This window comes from Pelobates fuscus, chromosome 2 (genome assembly GCF_036172605.1).
Source record: "Pelobates fuscus isolate aPelFus1 chromosome 2, aPelFus1.pri, whole genome shotgun sequence".
Classification (NCBI taxonomy): Eukaryota; Metazoa; Chordata; class Amphibia; order Anura; family Pelobatidae; genus Pelobates; species Pelobates fuscus.
Window position 1 is genome coordinate 410143989 of NC_086318.1, and position 22873 is coordinate 410166861.

Genomic DNA, 22873 nt, shown 5'->3' on the forward strand with positions numbered 1-22873 from the left:
TAGACAGCCACTAGAAAAGGAGTTAACCCTCAGAGGTAAATATTGTAGTTTCTCAGAAACATAGGACAATGCACTTAGTCCACCTTAATGAGCTGAAATGGTCTGGGTACCTACATTGTCCCTTTAAGACAGGCACTCTTGCTAAAATCGCTTTTCCTCTCAGGAGCCACTTATCTTTAGGAATTACCTTGGTTGTATATCCAGAAAACCTCCAAGTCGGCATATACAGGGAACAACCTCTGAAAAGATACGTCCGGTGAACAGTTCTAATAAGCTTGATGAGCTTGGGTAGGCAGAAATTTGCTAGAAATTCTCTCAAAGCATTTTTGTTGAGTATAAGTTCATATTGTTCTAAAAAGGCATGGTGATTTTACAAAGCAAGATGATGATTGTGGTACAGAGTGCTAAATATGGAACAAAGAATTGCACATATATAATTTGGTGCCTTAGAACGTATTAGAGGATATGTGTTGCACACTCTAGCACATTTTGGAAAAGGGGGGAAATGCTTTTGTTATATACTGCACCTCTGCATGAGGCAGAAAGACTAACCAAACCCCCAAAGCATGAATGTGAGAGTGATAGGTAGATACATGATGTTTACGGGTTTTTGTTTGTTTGTTTAGAAGGTATGTTTGCGGTGGTAAAATTCATATTGCATGACGCAAAATAACCTGGGCAATGTTTTTATTGTAATTCATTTATTTCTAGAGTAATCAGATTTAGCCTTGCATCTGCATCCCTTTAATTTTAAAAATAGGTTACAAAATTGCATAATAGAATATGGGTAGAGAAGAGGTGGAAACATTTGAAACATGCAGTCTGACAGGAGATCTTTGGACAACTTTCAATTTCGACAAAAAAATCTACAACATAAGCATCTTTTCTCTAATTTATTTTTAACAGATTTTTGACAAGAAGAAAAATGACTATCATGTGACAGGGTATTATGTCAGAAATTATAACAAAATGGAAGAATTTTACGAGAATGCCACATAAGATATTCATCACAAATGGTATCATGTAATTAAAAGATAACATTTTTAAACTTTTCTACTTCCTCTAAATAAACTGACATCAAATATGCATAGTTTTACATACATATGTGATCAGCGCAGATGCCAAAATGGCAGATGCACAGATGGTTCTTTTCAATTCATTCAAAACAAAACGTACATCCAATGTTTTAGAGTCAAAACACCTCATAAAATCACAATAACCACACAAAAATATGCAATCTTTTTCTGAAAGCTGGCACTCATAGAATATAAAACTGGCCAACATATCTTTCTTTAAAAGATCCTATCCAGTCATGATATATTTCGACAAATTATCCAAGATTTATAAAATAATTGTAAGTGATAAAGACATGTCCGTGGGCTTAATGCCATATGCACTAAATGTCGTTGCTTGGCTGTAATCTGAAATTATGTTTGTGTTTATAAAGAACAAATGGATGAGAGTACTGACACTGTGGGGAATTTCATGTATGTACATAGTGGGGAATTACGATGAAGCATAAACATAATTACCCCCATTCAACCTCCCCCCAATAACGACAGACAACGTGGTATGGATGAACAGGCCACAGCATTTATTATAACATAAATAAATTACTGTATAACACACCCATAACTCCATATATTAAACTCTTCTTTCTGTAACGAAATTGTTAGCAACAAATAAACATAAATAACATATATATATATATATATATATATATATATAAACAACTCAACATACAGTGCTATACAGAGAACCCCCCGTCCTTGCCAATAAAAACCTGCAGTGGCTCCTAAACACCACTGCCTCTCACCTCCCCCCCCGTCATAAAAAACATATTCCAATGCCTGCCATCAGCCGACCTTATCCACGCTCGATGGGCACGAGACCTCAGGCAACCTAAAGTTAAACCTTTTGAAGCAGGGGAGGCTGAGACCTGTAAACATGAGGAACTTATTCCATCCTTAACATAACCAAACTTAATTGGCAAGGACATACCCCCGCCACCAGACCCGCTGTTTTACCCCTAAATCAGCGGGGAACCCCACCAAAACCAGCCATGGCCTGTTCCACCGCCTCCTGTAGGGCGAGATTAAAAAGGTCGAGCCCGACCTCCGTGAGATGTACACCGTCCCTACAAAAAAAATGAGCCGCCTCCTGTTCAAAAACCCTATGGCAGACCGGGAGTCCATGAGCCCCCAAAACAAACTGGGAAACCCGCCTGTTCAACTTGCGCCGGCAACGCTCCATGGCACTCTGACTCCTGGCGCCACGCCAATAGTTGCGGGCGACAACTTCAGACCAGATTAAGCGCACGCCCGGGAACAAAACCAAGATGCGGGCCAAGTCCCGCTTCACTGCCGAGATTAAATCCCAAATGGGCACCGAACCCAGATCATTCCCCCCCAGGTGGATCACCAGGACACTCGGCGCACCCAGGAGCATAGACAGCCGTACCAACTCGGGGAGGAGCTGTGACCACCTCATACCCCGCGCCCCGAGCCATCGAACTTCCGCTTCGGAAGGCGAGAAACCCAACCTCGAACCTCCAGGCCGAACCGCCGCCCGCTGCCCAGCCCAGTAAACATAAGAGTGTCCGACGATCCAGATCCTGGGGGGAACAGAAACTGTGAAAGAAAATCACGTCAATAAACCGGCCGGACGAACATAGGAAATATAGCGCCCTGAGTCCCACCTACCAATCCTCTGAACCACCTGCGCTGGCATGCCTAGCCGAGAGGCCTCGGTCGCCGCCCCAATACGGAAGGAATGGCCCCCGAACTCCCTGCTATCCAACCCCATTGCTTCCAGCCCCAAACGAAACACTCTAACAAACTGGAAATGGGAAAGGAAACTCCCATCCCCATGCACCAGGAGAGGCAGCGCAGGAGAAGAGCGCACAGCACAATATTCCCCAAAGGACCACATGGGACAAATGCCGGAACCCGTCACAGCCCCCAAACGGACCCACTTACCCTTCCCCAAGACATCCGTCTTAGAGCGGTGGATTCGGAACGAGATCTGATCAGTGACGCACGAAACGTCACCAAATAGCACCCCACCTACCTGCTGCCGGCTGGGGCATACTAGCTCCCCAATCCGCATGGCGCCGAAGAATGCCAGGGAAAAGGCAAGGCGAAACAGCCGAACCTCGAAATCCGAATGGCAAACCCCGTGCAACGCCTCACATAAAGCAGTTAGGAGCGTGCCCGAGACAGGACGCCTTGAGTCCGGCACAAACACCCTCCCCCGTCTCAAGCCTTTTAGTGCCTGCCGCACAATGAACGCCTTAGTAGCGTCCTCCCAACCGCGTAACTTAAACAGGAAGCTGAGTCCTGACAAGCGTGCCGAAATGGCCGAGGGTGACATTCCTGCGGCCTCCCAGTCCCCCAAGAGCCGAACCAAACCCTGCAGACGAGAGGATGAGTCCTGGAAGCCCCCGTAGGCCCCCTCCCAACCTTCCCATTCCCTCCAAACCTTATTATAGCGGTCCCATGTGGCCGCAGTGACCGACCCACGGACCAACTCCATCAGTCTGCCAGACCCAAGGACCACATCTCTGCCAGACACAGGACACCCTCCAGTTCGGCCTGTGGAGCCACGGCCCGAAACCCGTCCCACTGTGAACGAGAGAGAGCATCGGCCATCACATTACGCACACCCGGGATGTGCACAGCCCTACAATACACATTCAGCTCCAGACAGCGCAGCACTAGGCGCCGGAGCAAGCGAACCACGGGGGGGGGGAAGATGCAGACAGCTGGTTAATAGCCTGGACTACACCCAAGTTGTCACAATGGAAGACCACCCGCCTATCCACCAGCAGGGAACCCCATACCTCCAATGCTACCAAGATTGGGAAGAGCTCCAGAAACACCAGATTCCGAGTGAGCCCCACCGCATACCAGGTCTCCGGCCACGAGTCAGCGCACCACTTTGCCCCTAGAATGGCTCCAAAGCCGGCAGAACCCGCTGCATCGGTAAACAAATGGAGGTCCGCATTAGAGACCTCCGGGGCCTGCCAGTAAGACCTGCCATTATAGGAGGCCAAAAAGGAGTCCCAGACAGCCAAATCGGCCCGTAAGGGCCGGGTAAGCCGGATAAAATGTAGCGGATGAGCGACCCCCGATGTCGCCGCCGCCAGGCGCCTATTAAAGATACGCCCCATTGGCAAGATCCAAAAGGCAAAATTGAATTTCCCCAGCAAAGACTGCAGGCAGCGCAGCTGGATCTTACGCCGCCCCAGGGCACGGGACACCGCGAGGCGCAGGTCCAAGACCTTATCGGGCGGCAGCCGACATTCCCCAGCCATTGAATCAATTTCGATGCCCAGAAAGCTCAAGCACGTGACCGGACCCACCGTCTTGTCGTGCGCCAGCGGGACCCCGAAGCGCTGAAACACCTCCCCGAGAACCCGCAGCAGGAGAGCACAGACGTGCAACTCCGCCGGGCCTACACACAGGAAATCATCCAGGTAGTGCAGGAGGGAAGCGACCCCCGCCTCCCTCCGCACCACCCATTCCAGAAAAGTGCTAAAGCACTCAAAATAAAAACAGGATAGCGAGCAACCCATGGGGAGGCACATGTCCACAAAAAACTGGCCCTCAAAGGCACACCCCAAAAGATGATGGCAATCCGGATGCACCGGGAGCAGCCGGAAAGCGGATTCCACATCCGCCTTAGCTAGCAGCGCCCCCGGGCCCGCTGCTCTCACCATGCGAACCGCCGCATCAAAGGATGCGTAGGAAACCCTGCAAAGTTCCGTGGAAATGTCGTCATTCACCGATCCACCACGAGGGTATGACAAATGGTGACTCAAACGATATTTCCCGGGGTCCTTCTTGGGCACCACACCCAAGGGAGAAACCCGCAAATTCGCCATCGGTGGGGTGGAGAAGGGGCCGGCCATCCGACCCAAGGAAACCTCTTTATCCAATTTTTCCCGCACCACCTGGGGAAAAGCCCGCACGGACTTGAGGTTCCGGACGGAGAGCATAGGAGGGCGCTCCGCGAACGGGATCCAAAACCCCCGCTCAAACCCCTCCACTAAGATACGCGCCGCAGCCCGATTCTCATAAAGGTCGAGCCACGGGCGCATCGCGTTTACGAGGACCGGCGTTGTCGCCCTTTGCCCCCATGTCCCCTTTCTCCCCCGTTTTGCCCCGCTTGAAACAGCGGGAGGCAGGATGGGCCCCACCGCAGCCGGAGCATTCGTGCTTAAACCGGCACGAGGACCCCCACTTACAGAGACTGTCGTTAAATTTGGGGGCCGCAGAAGGCCGCAAAACACTCCTCCTTGCAGTAGGCCGCGTGTCTGGAGCCCCAGACACGCGGTTCCGGCGATGCCTCGGGCCCGGGCTCCCAGTCCTCAACCGGGCCCGAGGAGTAGGATCAGGGGAGAGCCTGGCAGGCGGCCGGGAACGCCTGCCAGTGCTGGTGCGGCCCCCAGGGGCAGGGACCGCAGAAGGAGCAGCAGGGGGGACCACAGAGGATACCCCAGGGGAGGGTAGGCCACGGGGGGTGCCCACACCGCTAGCCATACCTCCAGTAATGTTGGCAAATTGCTCCCTCAGTTGCCGGCCACCATCCAGCGCAGCAGCAGCCCTGAGGGATGACAGGATCGCCTCAACATCCATCCCTCAAGCTGTGGAGACTAAAAGCCCAGGCAAACAGGAGCAAGAGACAGGAAGCTGTTCACTGGCCCGAATCCCAAGTGGCACTGAGGTAAGACCTCCCCCCTGCTAGCTCACATAGCCCTAACCCCACCCACACAATACACCCACTATCAAAGACCCTCCCCTGCATCTATCCCCACACTCCTACATGTGCCCTTGTCCGCTTAGCTGCGCTATCTCCCCAGGGCCTAAATAATAGAGGCAGCACTTACTATATTTTTGCCTCTATGTATTTATGGTATATGTCACATTAAGAACTCTTTATTTGTATGTTTTGCAGGAAACCTTTTAGATTAGAATGATGGAAGTTTTTAGTGCACCAAGATCCTCAAAATCGAAGAGAAATGGATCCATGAAAAAAGTCTCAGTCTGCCGCATGTCATCTATTGTGACGAACATAATTATGAACCTGTTGACAAAGAGTGGCAGCTTGTCTTGCTTTTAACAAAATGTGATTTTGAAAGTGTACAGTTGAGATGCAAACATTACATTGTGTAGAGAGGATCTCAATGAATTTGATCATCCTACGATCCTTAGTGTGACTTACCTGTACGCACATTGCAGTTCTTGTGGTTAGTGGTTGTGAGTGACCTCATTGCAACACTGTGTCACAGAAGGAGAGACATCTGGCAAATAGTTTTTTGGGTTTTTTTGTTAGAAAAAGTACTGTAGACTTACCAGACATATCCTTAGAAATTAAGTAGTTAAAATGGCAGTCGTGCATCACAACAACAACCCTGAATAGATGTGTGAATCTACTAAATTCATTGGCTAAAGAGGAACAAAAATATCCTAACCTTAACCTAAGAATTCACTTAAACAGCCCAAGGATATCATTGAATTGAAGTAGTTTCAAAAAACATTTAGTTGAATAGAGGTGATGCCATTACTAAATCTAAATGTCGATATGTGTTATCCAACAAAGACAATAAATGCAGGATCAGTGCTTCACTAGAGACATAAAAAGTGCAGCTTGTTTCATGTTATTTGGTTAATTAGATTCTATGCAGTTTTATTCTCTAAGCACTGAATTGAAAATTGTATTGAAAAACTCAGGGCAATAATAGCCAAAGTGTGACGAAAGCTGAGACGGTTATTATTTTATTTTTTTATCTCTGTTCTAAATTGTGCAATACATTTTTCAGTTTATGTTAATTCACTATTTAGTGATTATGCCCTACAAATATTGCTAGAATCCCAAAGCACTCTTCATCTTTCCAGCCTTGTTCATAAGAGCATTTCTGGGAAGCTCCCACCCTATCTGAGTAGAGTGCTCCTCTGCTGTTCCCACCTCCTATAATCTCAGATTCAGTACTAGCATGATATTTAGCATACCGCAATACAAAAATAAAGTAGCTCGATCATAATTTTCCTACAGAGTACCACAATTATGGAATAACCTCAGGGACACAGTCAAATCTTCATTCAATCTAAAATCTTTTAAGAGATCTATGGCAATATACCTCAATACAGAATGCACCTGTGGCAAACCTAGCCACTTCTGGACTATAGTTATTTTAGGTTGTCCATAGGCTGAACGCATAATGTGTGTCTTTTACTGTATATGTGCTGTATTATGGCCGTTCGCATGCTGGCAGCCGTACGCTGCCAGCATACCAAGCATTCGTTTGACGAAACACGGCTATCCTGGCCGTTCGCCATACGAATGCGGGCTCCCCAGGTAGACCACACATTCACAAGTCGTGTGGCACCAATTAACCGATTGCAACAATGTTGCAATCGGTAATTAAGGGCTCTCCTAGGTGGCCGCCGTACAGCTAACGACCATGCGGCGGTCGGCCATCTTGGATCCTTTGTCTCTGCAGCGGTGTTCGGTCGTCGAGAGCCTGGAACTGAAAACGGCTACTCAATGATCCGAACACCGCTGGACTTCCAGAGTGTTCGGGAGTTCCGCGTTCGGTACATTATGTTACCCATACTTGTTCGGTACTTTTAAACCGAACTCAATGTTTGAATGTATTCTGTGCGGCGTTCGGTCAATTCAGCTGGGATCGGAGCGGTATTCTCACGAAGTGTGCGCTCCGACCCCAGCTATCTACCGAACGTTCAGTCATCTCAAAGTACCGAATATTGTGTAAAATATGTAATTTAAAGTGAATTGTCAGTTTTGCTGCACGAGGGGATAATCCACTTAATCGTCCATTTTAGTGGGAGTATCCTTCTCGTGCAGCAATGCCTGTTGGGAAAGTAACAATGCATGTTGGGAGAAATCCCATGGATTATCTGTAAGGAAACCCCTTGCATGGGGAACTGCTTAAATATGCCAGCTTGCAAATAAACTGAGTTAGTTGACTCCCAAACCGTGTTTCGTCCGGTTATTGGGAGGATGGGTAATATTGCCGTGCTTTCTATTCTGACTGTGGATTTCCTGAGAATACCAACGGATATCGTGGAGTAATATACTGCATTCCGTTACAATTGGTGGCAAGCGACGGGATCCGAACCTTACAGCCGAAAGCAGAATTCGTGTAACTGGAACTACCGAACAAGGAAAGCAAGGGCAATTCGTATGGAGATTGATTATACCATACTGAAACGACAGACTTTAAAAGAACTACTGGAAGCCAGAGGGAAAGTAGCCAGCAGCAAAACCAAAGCGGTACTAATTGCCGAGCTGATGGAGGGAGACCAAGCCCGCAGCGCTACACCCCCAGTAGTTATGGAAGAAACGCTCTATGAAAGAGAGATGAGGACCAGGCTAGCATTTTTGCCGCAGCCTATATCGGAGGCCATGTTGAATATGGTAATGGCAAATGTGCAGGAATATGTTATGGCACACAGCCCACAACACACCTTGACTCGAACCGAGTCCAACCCAGGATCTCTTTACAACCCGGTAAAGCCCAAGATCCCGTATCAGGCCTTCAGAGCCTTTTGCGAGGAAAAGGACGAGATCGATGGGTACTTGCAGGACTTTGAAAGACTGTGTGACCTACATGAGTTAGAACGGGTGCAACTGCTAGCAAGCAAACTAGCAGTTCGGGCAGCCGAAGCTTACCGTGCTGTGCCCAGTGAGGACAGCAAAGATTACGAAAAAGTAAAGCGCGCAATCTTGGAGAGGTATGCCATTACCCCAGAGGCATACCGGCGCAAGTTCAGACACTTACGCAAACCAGAGAGGGATTCACACGCAGAGTGGGCACATAAACTGGATCAAGCCTCCCAAGGGTGGATACAGGCCAGCAACGCCACCACCATGGAGGAATTGCGCCAGATGATGTTGCTGGAGCAATTTTTTAATGGATTATCCCCGGAGACTCAAGAATGGGTACGGGACAGGAAACCCCTCACCCTAACTGAAGCAGCTAGATTGGCTGATCAACACTTTGATGCACGGAGGCACCAGGGACCTGTAGCCAAAAGCTACTCCCGACCCACAGGACTACCTAGCGCTACACCACCTCTAGCGCCCACAGCCGCCCCGTTCCGTCCCTCGCAAGGACATGTACCGCCACCTTCCAGGTACAACGGGCGGGCCAACATCCAGTGCCATTCCTGTAAACAATGGGGGCATATGGCCCGAGAATGCACACAGAATCGTGGCAGGCCCACCTGGAATCAGGGGCGTCCAAGCCCCGTACCCAGGGCGGCTGCTCACCATTACCAGAGGGAACCAGCCACTCAGGATTTGTGGAGTGTGCATGCAGAGGAACCCCTGGGTATCTTACACGAGGTAATGTCGGTCCGAGCCACCGATAACCGGCAGCATCACCGGCAGCTGGTAACGCTTGAGGGGAACGAGGTTCAGGGACTGCGGGATTCGGGAGCTACCTTAACCCTGATAGCACCCCATTTGGTATCGGAGGGCACGCATACTGGCGGATCTGTGGCCGTCCGGGTAGCCGGGGGAGCTGTATACCGACTACCCACGGCGAAAGTACATTCGAACTGGGGTGCGGGAGAGGGGACAGTAGAATTGGGGCTAATGCAGAACTTACCCGCAGATGTTGTGTTAGGGAATGATTTGGGGCAGATGACCTCTGCCTTTGTTCCGCAGGCTCCCTACCAGGAAGCCCATCCAGTAACCACACAGCAGCAGGCTCGCACCACGGCTACACCGATCCACTCTGAGGCTCAGGTAAGAGACCATGACCCCCACCCGACTCCCATGTCCTGGGATACCCCGACTACCTTTGTCACTGAAGTACAGACTGATCCCACTTTACAAGTCTATAGGGACCGGGCACAAGCTGACCAGACAGGGCTAGAGGGGGAGCATTACACGTGGGAGAAAGGGTTATTGTACCGTGTCACGGCCAAGGACGTGGGGGGGTCTGTCACCTTGACAAACAAACAGTTAGTGGTACCGCAGAAATATAGGCAGGAGCTGCTTAGAATTGCTCATGATATCCCCTTGTCAGGACACCTAGGGATGACCCGCACCAGATACCGCCTGACGCATGCGTTTTTCTGGCCCGGAATCTCCCAGGATGTGCGACAGTATTGCACCTCCTGCGACGTTTGCCAGCGAGTAGGTAAACGAGGGGATCGCCACAAGGCCAAGTTATGCCCCCTACCCATTATTGCCGAACCCTTCAGCAGGGTAGCGGTAGACATAGTAGGGCCCCTGCCAAAACCCAGTCCCTCTGGCAAAAAGTATATTTTAACTGTGGTGGACCATGCCACCAGGTACCCCGAAGCCGTGGCTCTCACTAACATTCATGCTGAAACCGTAGCTGAAGCATTAATGAAAGTGTTTTCCAGGGTAGGGTTCCCCCAAGAAATCATATCCGACCGGGGCACCCAATTTACTGCCGAGGTCACCCAGCATATGTGGAAGGTATGTGGCATTAAGCCAATAGTCAATTCCGCCTACCACCCCCAGTCCAATGGACTATGTGAGAGATTCAATGGGACGCTGAAGCAGATGCTTCGGACGTTCGGGGAAACCCACAAAGACTGGGAGAGGTTCCTGCCTCACCTGCTCTTTGCGTATAGAGAGGTTCCCCAAGAATCGACCGGATTCTCCCCATTCGAACTATTGTTCGGGAGAAGGGTACGGGGACCCTTAAACTTGATTAGGGAACACTGGGAGGGGGAAAGTACGGCTAGCGAAACCCCTATCGTATCATATGTACTGGAGTTCAGAGACCGTCTGGAGGCGCTAACTCAGGCTGTGCACACCAACCTCCAGGCGGCGCAGCAACGTCAGCGATGCTGGTACGATAGAGGAGCCAGGGACCGCAGCTTTCAAGTGGGACAGAAGGTTTTGATTTTAAAACCTGTCCGCACGGACAAGCTGCAGGCCATCTGGCAAGGCCCATACCAGGTAGTAGAGCAGCGATGCGACACTACCTATGTGATAGGCCCCTGCTCAGGGGTAGGGAAGAGACGCATGCTCCATGTAAACATGCTCAAACCCTACCATGAGAGGATAGAGGACGTGACGGCAATCTGTGCCTCTGCCTTAGAAGATCAGGAGAACTTGCCCCTACCTGATCTACTAGAACCGGAAGAACCGATAGAGCCCTCCCGGGGAGTTCAGCTGGGGGAGCGGCTAAGCCCTCTCGAGCGTGCCCAGGTACAGGCGCTGATTGTAGCTAAAGGGGCTACCTTCTCCAATTTACCTGGGTACACTCCGCTAGCCACCCACCGAGTCGAAACCCCGGGACAGCTACCTATGCGACAGGCTCCATATAGAGTCCCGGAATCAGTCCGGACCCATATGAAGGCCGAGTTGGATGAAATGTTGCAGCTAGGGGTTATCGAACCCTCAGATAGCCCCTGGGCATCACCGGTAGTCCTGGTGCCTAAAAAGGACGGCACTACCCGATTCTGCGTTGACTACCGGAGGCTGAATGACAAGACAGTGTCTGATGCCTACCCGATGCCTCGGATAGATGAGCTGCTAGATAAGATGGCACGGGGTCAGTATCTCACTACCATTGACTTGTGTAAGGGATACTGGCAAATTCCTCTAGCCGATGATGCCATCCCCAAGTCGGCGTTTGTCACTCCGTTTGGCCTGTACCAGTTTAAGGTCATGCCCTTCGGAATGAAAAACGCTCCGGCTACTTTTCAGTGGATGGTAGATCGGCTACTGGACGGCTTCCAGGAGTATGCCTGTGCATATTTGGATGATATAGCCATCTTCAGCCAGACCTGGGACGACCACCTACACCATATAGGAGCAATCTTAGACCGTATTGGGGAAGCCGGATTAACTTTAAAACCTAGTAAGTGCCACGTAGGTATGGCCGAGGTGCAGTATCTGGGACACTGAGTAGGGTGTGGGCAGCAGAGACCCGAACCAGCCAAGATTGAGGCCGTAGCTAAGTGGCCTACCCCAAGGACCAAAACCCAGGTGCTAGCTTTTCTAGGGACTGCAGGGTATTATAGGAAATTTGTACCTGACTACAGTACCCTGGCCAAACCCCTGACGGACCTGACCAAAAAGAACCTTCCCCGACTGGTTGTCTGGGCCCCAGAGTGTGAGCAGGCATTCCAACAACTCAAGACAGCCCTAACTAATGCTCCTGTGTTAACTGCTCCTGATCCAACTAAAAGATTTCTTGTCCACACAGACGCTTCAATGTTTGGATTGGGGGCAGTGCTGAGTCAAGTGGGAGCCGATGGCGGAGAACATCCCGTAGCCTACTTAAGCCGCAAGTTGTTGCCCCGTGAAGTGAGCTACGCCGCCATTGAGAAAGAATGCCTAGCCGTGGTGTGGGCCCTTAAAAAGTTACAGCCGTATTTGTATGGACAACCTTTTTCACTACTCACAGATCACAACCCGTTGGTGTGGCTAAACCGTGTGTCTGGAGACAATGCCAGGCTGCTGCGCTGGAGTTTGGCGCTGCAGCCCTTTGATTTTACCATCCATTACCGGCCAGGAAAACAAAACGGTAACGCTGACGGGTTATCCAGACAGACTGAACTCGAGAAGTGATCTGTGAGTACTCTCCCGGACATCCCCAAGCCGATCCGTTGGGATCAGACTGTGTATGCCGGCTTGGTTCTGGGGGAGCATTGTGGCAAACCTAGCCACTTCTGGACTATAGTTATTTTAGGTTGTCCATAGGCTGAACGCATAATGTGTGTCTTTTACTGTATATGTGCTGTATTATGGCCGTTCGCATGCTGGCAGCCGTACGCTGCCAGCATACCAAGCATTCGTTTGACGAAACACGGCTATCCCGGCCGTTCGCCATACGAATGCGGGCTCCCCAGGTAGACCACACATTCACAAGTCGTGTGGCACCAATTAACCGATTGCAACAATGTTGCAATCGGTAATTAAGGGCTCTCCTAGGTGGCCGCTGTTCAGCTACCGACCATGCGGCGGTCGGCCATCTTGGATCCTTTGTCTCTGCAGCGGTGTTCGGTCGTCGAGAGCCTGGAACTGAAAACGGCTACTCAATGATCCGAACACCGCTGGACTTCCAGAGTGTTCGGGAGTTCCGCGTTCGGTACATTATGTTTCCCATACTTGTTCGGTACTTTTAAACCGAATTCAATGTTTGAATGTATTCTGTGCGGCGTTCGGTCAATTCAGCTGGGATCGGAGCGGTATTCTCACGAAGTGTGCGCTCCGACCCCAGCTATCTACCGAACGTTCAGTCATCTCAAAGTACCGAATATTGTGTAAAATATGTAATTTAAAGTGAATTGTCAGTTTTGCTGCACGAGGGGATAATCCACTTAATCGTCCATTTTAGTGGGAGTATCCTTCTCGTGCAGCAATGCCTGTTGGGAAAGTAACAATGCAAGTTGGGAGAAATCCCCTGGATTATCTGTAAGGAAACCCCTTGCATGGGGAACTGCTTAAATATGCCAGCTTGCAAATAAACTGAGTTAGTTGACTCCCAAACTGTGTTTCGTCCGGTTATTGGGAGGATGGGGAATATTGCCGTGCTTTCTATTCTGACTGTGGATTTCCTGAGAATACCAACGGATATCGTGGAGTAATATACTGCATTCCGTTACAGCACCTGTCATGGTTGAATATATTTATTACCTATTATGTGTTAAATATGAATATGTGTGTATGTATGTATGTATGTATATATATATATATATATACATATATATATATATATATATATATATATGGTTGAATATATTTATTACCTATTATGTGTTAAATATGAATATGTGTGTATGTATGTATGTATGTATATATATATATATATATAGTTTGTAAATAATTTGTGTATGTATACAAGGGATTTGCATGGCAACATTTTTCTTTAAGTTTTGGTTAGGTTTTATAGTTTTCAAATTTGTGTTCTAATGAAATTCGGTAAACTTTAGACACTGACATTAAACATTTTAATAAAAATGCTATTTGTATGGTAGCTGCTACTTTTTTCGGTGGTAATAAACTCCCTAGGATCACAGTGGTGTTTCAACTTTGTTTGGGGTAAAAGGTAAAAAACAAAACAAAAAAACTTAAAAAAATGAAAGTGTGTGAGAATGAGTGAGAATGGATGAAAATGTAGTGGGGAAAAATATTATCCAGTCTGCTAATACCCTGTAGCCCATGCTCCTATTATGGGAGCTTTAAGCAAATTATTTTTTTCTGTAATGTCCGAAAATTGAGACTAAGAACTGAAACAAAATGCTGTTTTAAAGGGGAACTGTCATTTCTACTATATTATTAATATCATGATTATTTATCCCATGTATTTGAAAAAATCTTTTTTCATTAAGTCTGAGATTTTTTAATTCCTTAATTTCGTTAAATTCCTCTGCATGAAAGACACAATTTTGCAACATATTCTGAAGGCAATTGCGTTACATTTCAACTGACGATCCATGGTGTTTTGTACATTTTTTATGATTTACAAAACAATTGGCCCCAGAACTTGTCCACCAGAGGTACAGACAGTTTCTGGAGGGTCCCACCCTCCAAAATAGTAGACAGGAATTATAAAAAAAAAAAATAATGTATGTACTCATGAATTTTGTAAAATGTAATAAAATGAAACAAAAGAGGAAACATGGTTTGTAAGTTTGAATTGGAGAAACCTTGCAGTGATATTCAGTACAATTAATTTCTTATTAGTACTGACGTTTACTGTAGGGATCTCAGATTCATATTATAAACCATGTTTTCTCTCTTTACTGTTTTTACATTTTGATGGCATTTGATGGACATATACAGCCTTTATTTTGAAATAGATGGACATTGTTCTTAAATATTTGGACAAAAAATTGGATATGATTATTTATTTGTTGGTTGCTCTTATCCACCATTGTTACCCAATTATAATCCTATTTGCTTATAATTCTTGTGCATTTTTTAACCCCTTAAGGACCAAACTTCTGGAATAAAAGGAAATCATGACATGTCAGACATGTCATGTGTCCTTAAGGGGTTAAGCTAATTCTCTGTTAACTATTAGTACATTTTTGTGCATCATCTTATTAATTTTAGGGAGATAGGATTTGTTTTATAAAATGTTTTCACGCTACCCATTTTCCCATAATCCTTCACCTGTCTCTATTCTTAACTACTTAATCACCTTCCAATCTATGCTGGATTTGCATATATCCACTGATCTTTGACCATCCTTGTGACAGATCCATCTGTATAGACTTATATTGCTGGTTCATCTGTTTGCCTTGATTTCGTTGGATTTCTTGTCCGTATGCCCCTGTTCGTGTGTTTCCCCAAATACCGATTGAAACTACCGAACGGACGGCCACCCAGGAGAGAAGTGTGCTGCTAGTTAACCTATTGGCCTCAATTAGAACGTTGCAGTTAACCGCAGACACCTCTCCATTCCATTCGTACGGGTGGTCGTCGTTCGTATGCCGACCACGAGGCGGCGGCCATTTTGGGACACGAGGAGAATCAGCGGTGTTTGGTGCAAATACTATGGAACTAAAAACGGATACATTATCTGCCGAACACCGCTGCCGCTCGCCTTCTATTTCGTCGAGGTGTACGAACACCGGTCAGTTCGGGAGTTTCTATCATTCGTATGGACTTTACCCAGGTAGCCGTCCCATGGAGTCATTCGTATACCGAAGGACTTGTGAAAGACTTTGACTCCATGGCGATTGAACTAGGTACATCGGATCTGAGCGCTATTCGGTAGAAATATGCACTCAGATCCAGGCTATCTGGGGATACGTTACACGAACCATATGCAGTCGGTATTTCTGAATTTATGTATTTTATTGTATTTTTCTTATTATGTTTTAAAATGGCGTTTGTCTCTATTCTGGGAGATAATTAGGTTTCTTCCCAATTATCTCCGGGATAGAGAAGAAGGATTTATGGGTAAAATGGGAAGGGCTTATATTGAAGCCACTGCGAATGGCTACTGTCCAATATATTGTACAGTCTTCCACAAGGTCCCCTAGGGGAGTGTCCACCTTGTGGAGACCCGCATAAATACCGGGCAGGTAGCCCCCATTAAACACATTCCTGTTTGACCTTCAAGACAGAGCTTGGTCTCGTTTGTGGAGGGATTTATTATTGGTACAGTACGTTTCGTTATTTCTAGCTGTGGAAGGATTTCGACTGAATTGCTGATCGGGAGTTGCCGCGTTCGTATGTTTGACGATCGGCTGGATTAAAACTGCATTTCTGGAGAAAGGGGATTATTCACTAAACGGCAGCTTCATTCCCCTTGCGGTGAGTGTCGTAACAATCCTTTTCTGCCAACCTCTCATAACCTATCACTTTGTATAAAAGTACTGTATTTGCAAGATTGTAAGCACACGGTCAGGATCTTCTGTTTATATCAGTGTGTGTTTATTATTTGTCTGTATTCCGTTTATTGTACAGCAATGCAGAGTAAGTTAGTGCTATCTAAATATCAAATAATAATAATAAAGATAGTGTTAAATGTAGAAATCCATGTCTGTTTATCCAGCAACTGGGCACATTCATCTTCATGAAAGCTTCCAACCATAAGATCTGTTGTTTGCAGTCCCCTGTAAGTCACCAGGAAGCACATATCGAATAGGATGAATTAAACAATGCTTTTATTTCTCCTTCTTATTTGCAATGTTTGTCCTGTCTTTGCATTGTCTGAACTTGACTATCACATGTTTTTATAAATCTTTAAAGGAAAACTTTAGAGTCAGGAATACAAACATTTATTCCTAATCCTATAAAAATCCCTGATCCCTGTTAAAAAAAAATCCCTAATCCCTGTTAAAAACACTATATAACCCAACCTGGCCCCTTTATCCCGTAAATATATTAACATCTTACCTGTATACTGCTGGTGCTGGCTCTGCCCCTTATCTGCCTCCTTGACTGACATCATCAGAAGTGATTATCTCAGCCAATCACAATGCTTTTACTTAGGAAAGCATTGGATTGGCTGAGATTGTTAATTCTGATGATCTCAGCCAAGGAGGCAGGCTGGAGGCGTAGTCAAACGCCACCCTGGCCAATCAGCATCTCCTCATAGAGATGCATTGAGTCATTAGATCTATATGAGACAAGTTCAGTGTCTCCATCCTTTCTACCCTCTCACACTTAACTTGCCAGTCCGCCGACCTGCCGACGCCGGGATCCAGCGGACCGCTGCCCCCCACGCAGCCTGAGGTTCCACTCATCATGACATCGACACGCTATGCAAAAGAGCTTAGCACACACATACATTTTAGGGGTGTGGCTATGCTAACCACACACCTAACCATATAAAAGCCCAGTCTGCCCAAAGCACAGTGCCCTGTTGTGATTTCTAGTGTTCCTTGTGTCACTAGTGTCCTTATAGCGCGTTCCTGTATCCTTTGTATCCTTTATATATTTTGACCCGGCTTCCTCTTGACTATTCTGTCTTCTGGATCCCTTGACTTGGCTCTGTTTCTCGTATTTGTGTGATTCTGGCTTCCCTTGATGTTGGCTTTATCTGACGTTCTGTAAAGTGTATTCTTTATTCTGGCCGTTCTAAGGACCGGTTTAGGGATCTTCTTTCTGTCTCTATTCTCTCCTGGTGGGTTTTCACTCTGCGTGTTGGGTTGTACATTATACATGCAGAGGGTGGAGACACTGAATGTCAGCCCCAGGAAGCATCTCTAGTAGCCATCCAAGGAGTGGCCACTGAAGGTTTCCCGAGGCAGCAATGTAAACCCTGCCTTTTCTCTGAAAAGCCTGCAGGGACTGATTATACTCACCAGAACAACTACATTAAGCTGCAGCTGTTTTGGTGACTAACATAGAATGTAATGGAAAACAAAAGTTAACTCAAATTATTTGTGACTTCCAATATATTTTTCAGTGACGTAAATTTCATTGAAGTGACGGTCCCTCTTTAGAATATCAAAGGCTCCAACTAATGTTATTTATGTTTAAATGTATCATATTGTATGGAATACATGTTCAACCTCAGTGGAACGCAGATGGATGCAAAAGCTGCATCGAGAATGAGGCTTGACATGCACACCAATACCCACGAGAAGCTTATTGGCTGATACCTATCAGCTGAAGACACCAGCGGGGTTTGAACTGTGCTGGTTATTTCGAAAATAAGTGACTGTGTATTTCCCCTGAAGAGGTCAGAGCAAATTGAGAAGAAACACGTTGAGCAAGATGGATTTTTTATTTATTTTAATACATTTTATATGTTTATTCTGTGCATCATTATCATCCTGTACCCAGATTTTCCTGGACTACAGGGCGGCACTTTTTGGTTTCTTCCTGTTGTAATGTGCCTCTCTTTTTTTTCCTCATTTTTTTGAGTAAAATTTAAGGGAAGAAATGCCTTGCCTATGTTTCTGGTACTCGAAGAGTTAATCATTAATTAATAAACACAATTTAAAACCAGCATGATCTGAGATTTAGGACCCACATGCTCATAATAAATTAAAACCTTCAGTAATATTTTTTTCTTATGGAAATAATTGTGTACAATATGAATGTTTGCGTTTTAATTTGTTTAGAAATAAGCATTCTTTATTTTCATTAGCTGACGCCGGGAGGTCATGCGTAATTGCAGGTATTAAGTACTGTGTTTCATCTCTTTACCCACAATTAAAATAACAATAGAGAAATGTATAAAATTAGTAATAATTGAGAAAATGGATTTTCATTTAGTGGTTATAAGCTACTAAACTCACTTTCCAATTAAAAAATAACCAGTAAATCCTTATAAACCATTCTTTTCTCCCAGGGCTTTGTGCCCTTCACTTTCACAATCTTGAAGAGACAGGCATCCAATGGTACCAAGACCAGAGAGGTGGTGATCAGGTAATCCATTTACTACAAATAACCATTAATGCTGCCGTGCATGCTATACCATCATGAAAAATGTGGGCTTAACCCCTTAACGCTGTTACAGCGTTCTATGCCATCCCCATTAAAATTGGATTTAAAGCCATTACGGCAGCAAAGAACCAGGAGCTTCGACAGCCCAGGCAGCCCTCCCCGGAAAATCAGGCCCCTGGGGCCATGTGATTGCTCTCAAAGAGCGATCACATGGCCGCAATAGCTGGCTGTAGATCTGCCAGCAGGGGGACTGTCTGGGTGGTGGGTAGTATAAAAAAATATTATTGAACATGTTAAAATAAATTAAACGTGTATATACATACACACACACACATATATATATATATATATATATATATACATCTTTTATTTATGTAACGTCATACGTAGTGTATTTTAATATCAATATAAGTACATATATTCATATTAAAATACACTTAGAATGAAGTTACATATATATAAGATATATATATTATATATATAATTCATATATATATATATAAAAAGGAAAAAATCCCCTGCACTCACGCTTTAACTGCTTCAATGCCGGCTGCAAGAAATAGCCTGGGCTCCATATACATTAATCCATAGTAGAATGGCTGCTCTCTGGTCTTAAAATTTCAATGCTTTATTTAATTAATTTAAAAATGACCAACGTTTCAGTCCCCTCTCGGGACTTTACTCAGGGTCAACAAGAAGACAACAATGCATACATACGAAGATGCACAATATATATCTACATGAATAATCATAAGAACTCACCCAGGTGTTGTGCACCGATCCCTGACGTTCCGGGGAAACTTACATGCATGCGCACACGCCCGCGAACGTGCTCTGCCCCCCACCAATCATGTGAGATCGTGTATACCAGGACCGCAACCCGGGTGCCATAGTGGACCCCCAACAAGCTTCCTCCTTGTCTGAAAAGGACCACCTTGAAGTAAAAAAAAATTGTGGAGACTAGTAAAAGTAAAAAAGACATGCTGGTTTTACCTGTACAAGTGGTAGTGTGAAGTGTTGAAATGAACTATGCACAATAATGTACTTAATATAAAGTGACAGAAATGCTAAAAAGGGAAAAAGGGGATTATTAGTATCAATGTTTCTGGCAAAGGGAGTTAGTATTTATTTAGAATCATAAATAAATATAATACATATATAAATATATTAGAAATTGGTGATAAGACCCATAGCTATATGGGAAAGTCTGTGTTGCTGAATAAGCTATACCATCAAAAGTGCTGCGTGTAGGGGGGGGTGGCGGAGCCAGCAGCCAACCGAAGCAGACGTGCACCAGGAGAGCTCCGCCAAAATAAGCCTACTGTCAGGGCTCCGCGGGCAGCGGTGAGGGGAGGCTGCAATCCTCTCGCAGCACTCACCCTCGGTCCGTCGCCGCCCGCGGTCCCCTCTCCCCTTACCGATAAGCGAGCGGCGTCCTCTCCTCTTGACACGCCGCTCGCGTCCTCCTCTCCTCCTCCCAGCGGCAGCATTTCTAACGCTGCACGCTGGGAGCCGGCACTATTATCTAAGCGCCGGGGTCACTCACGTGACCCGGCGTTAAAGCTACAGTGCAACAAACACAGTGGGGGGTATAGATATCCCCCACGTGTGTTTGTTAATACTGATTGGTGGTTAGCCAATCAGGATTCAGGCTAGGATTTAAATACTTACCTTTCCTGTCTATCTGTGCCCTGTTGTGGTCTTTGCTTTATGGTATCGATTGTGAACGTGTGCTTTCTGGTTACGTACCCTCTGGCTTGTTATACTGACTTTGTGACTTTCTCCTACCCTTTGACCTCGGCTTGTTTCTCGTTATTCTGTTTTCTGGTTCCCCTTACTCGGCTTGTCTCCTGACTATTCTTTGTGTGCTTAGCCCGGCCACTCTAAGGACCGGTACAGCACACTTTCTGTGTGTGTGTCTGTGTGTGTGTTAGCGTGTTGGGTTCCCCGGAATCGTGACATTACAACAGGGCCATAATGGAACCTGCTGACATACCACAGCTCCTAGTTAATCAGGAGGCTAGAATGGATGGCTTGGACCACCGTATGGATCAGTTTGCTCAAGCTTTGCAGACCATACTGGCTCGTACTGCACACCTGCAGCCTGCCGCCCAGGAGGCGGTTGCTGCTGTGCCCGAACCCATTGCCACTCCAGTACCCGTTCCTGCTCATGTAGTCCATATGACACCGCCACAGCGCTATAGTGGTGACCCAGCATTGTGTCGTGGTTTCCTCAATCAAATTGACATCCATTTGGTGATGAATCCACGTTCCTATCCCACCGACAGATCCAAAATTGCCTTTTTGATAAACCACCTGTCTGGGAGAGCTTTAGCATGGGCAAACCCCATGTGGGAAAATATGTCTCCTATGTCCTTTGCGGATTTTTTGTCAGCATTCAAACGCACGTTTGATCAACCCGGTAGGGTTGCCTCTGCTGGCAAAGCTCTGCTTAGGGTTCGACAGGGTAACAGATCTGTAGCGGATTATACTATCGAATTCCGCACTCTAGCAGCTGAAGTGGTTTGGAATAACGACGCCCTCGTAACAGCCTTTCAGGAGGGTTTGGCCGCTTACATACTGGATGAGATAGCATCCAGGGAACTGCCTGTCCTTCTAGATGATATTATAGACTATGTAATCCTTATTGATAACCGCATTAGAGAGAGACGTAGTCAAAGACGGCTGGATACACGGGTGTTACCTGCTCTACCCAGTACTGCATTACTAGCGTTACCCGCTCCTAGGCAACCATCCCCCGAACCCATGCAATTGGGTGCTACGGGGTTAACTGAGGCTGAAAGAACGTATCGTAGAAGGGAGGGGTTATGTCTCTATTGTGGAAAGAGGGGGCACCACTGTAATACATGCCCTAAATTACAGGGAAACTCCAGCACCTAAGGCCTAGAGAGGGGTCGGCCTCGGGTGTTATGACTTTGTCCCCTCATGTGTCCATCTCCAGACCATTTATTACGGTCTCTCTTTTGGTCAATAAAACCACCATAACAACTAAAGCCTTGATCGATTCAGGTGCGGCTGACAACCTTATGGATGAGACCTTTGCCAGAACCGCAGCCTTGACTTTGATCCACAAGGCCACACCCTTGGCCGTTGAGGCCATAGATGGTAGACCGCTTGAGAGACCTCTGGTGACCCATGAAACCCAAGATATAGAAATGTCTGTGGGTGCTTTACACAAGGAAAGGTTAACCTTCCAAATAATTGACTCCCCTACTGCTTCCATTGTTCTGGGTTTTCCCTGGTTAGTGAAACACAACCCAGTACTTGATTGGGGTTGTTTAGACATACTCTCCTGGGGGGAATCTTGTCAACGAGACTGTATGGCCCAAGTACGTCCCGTTTGTTTACTTAACATGCCCACGGCTAAACCGCTTTCTGTTTCTGTCCCTTCTGTGTATGCAGACCTTGCTTTGGTTTTCGAAAAAAGGGAGGCAGATAAGCTACCCCCACACCGTGAGTATGACTGTGCCATAAACCTATTACCGGGTACTATGCCTCCTAGGGGTAAGGTCTACCCTCTTTCTGAGAAAGAAAACCAGGTCATGGAGGAGTACATACGAGAGGCCTTAAGTAAAGGTTTTATTAGAAGGTCCTCCTCTCCTGCTGGTGCTGGTTTCTTTTTTGTGGCAAAAAAGGAGGGCGATTTGAGACCGTGTATAGACTACAGAGCCCTAAACAATATAACGATTAAAAATGCATATCCGATTCCCCTCATTACCGAATTGTTTGATCGTGTCAAAGGTTCTCGATATTTTACTAAACTAGACCTCAGGGGGGCTTATAACCTTGTTCGTATTAAGGAGAATGATGAATGGAAAACGGCGTTCAATACGCGTAGTGGGCATTACGAGTATCTGGTCATGCCTTTTGGATTGTGTAATGCTCCTGCCGTTTTTCAGGATCTCATAAACGATGTCCTTAGAGATCTACTGCATGTCTGTGCTGTAGTCTACCTAGATGACATACTTGTATATTCTCC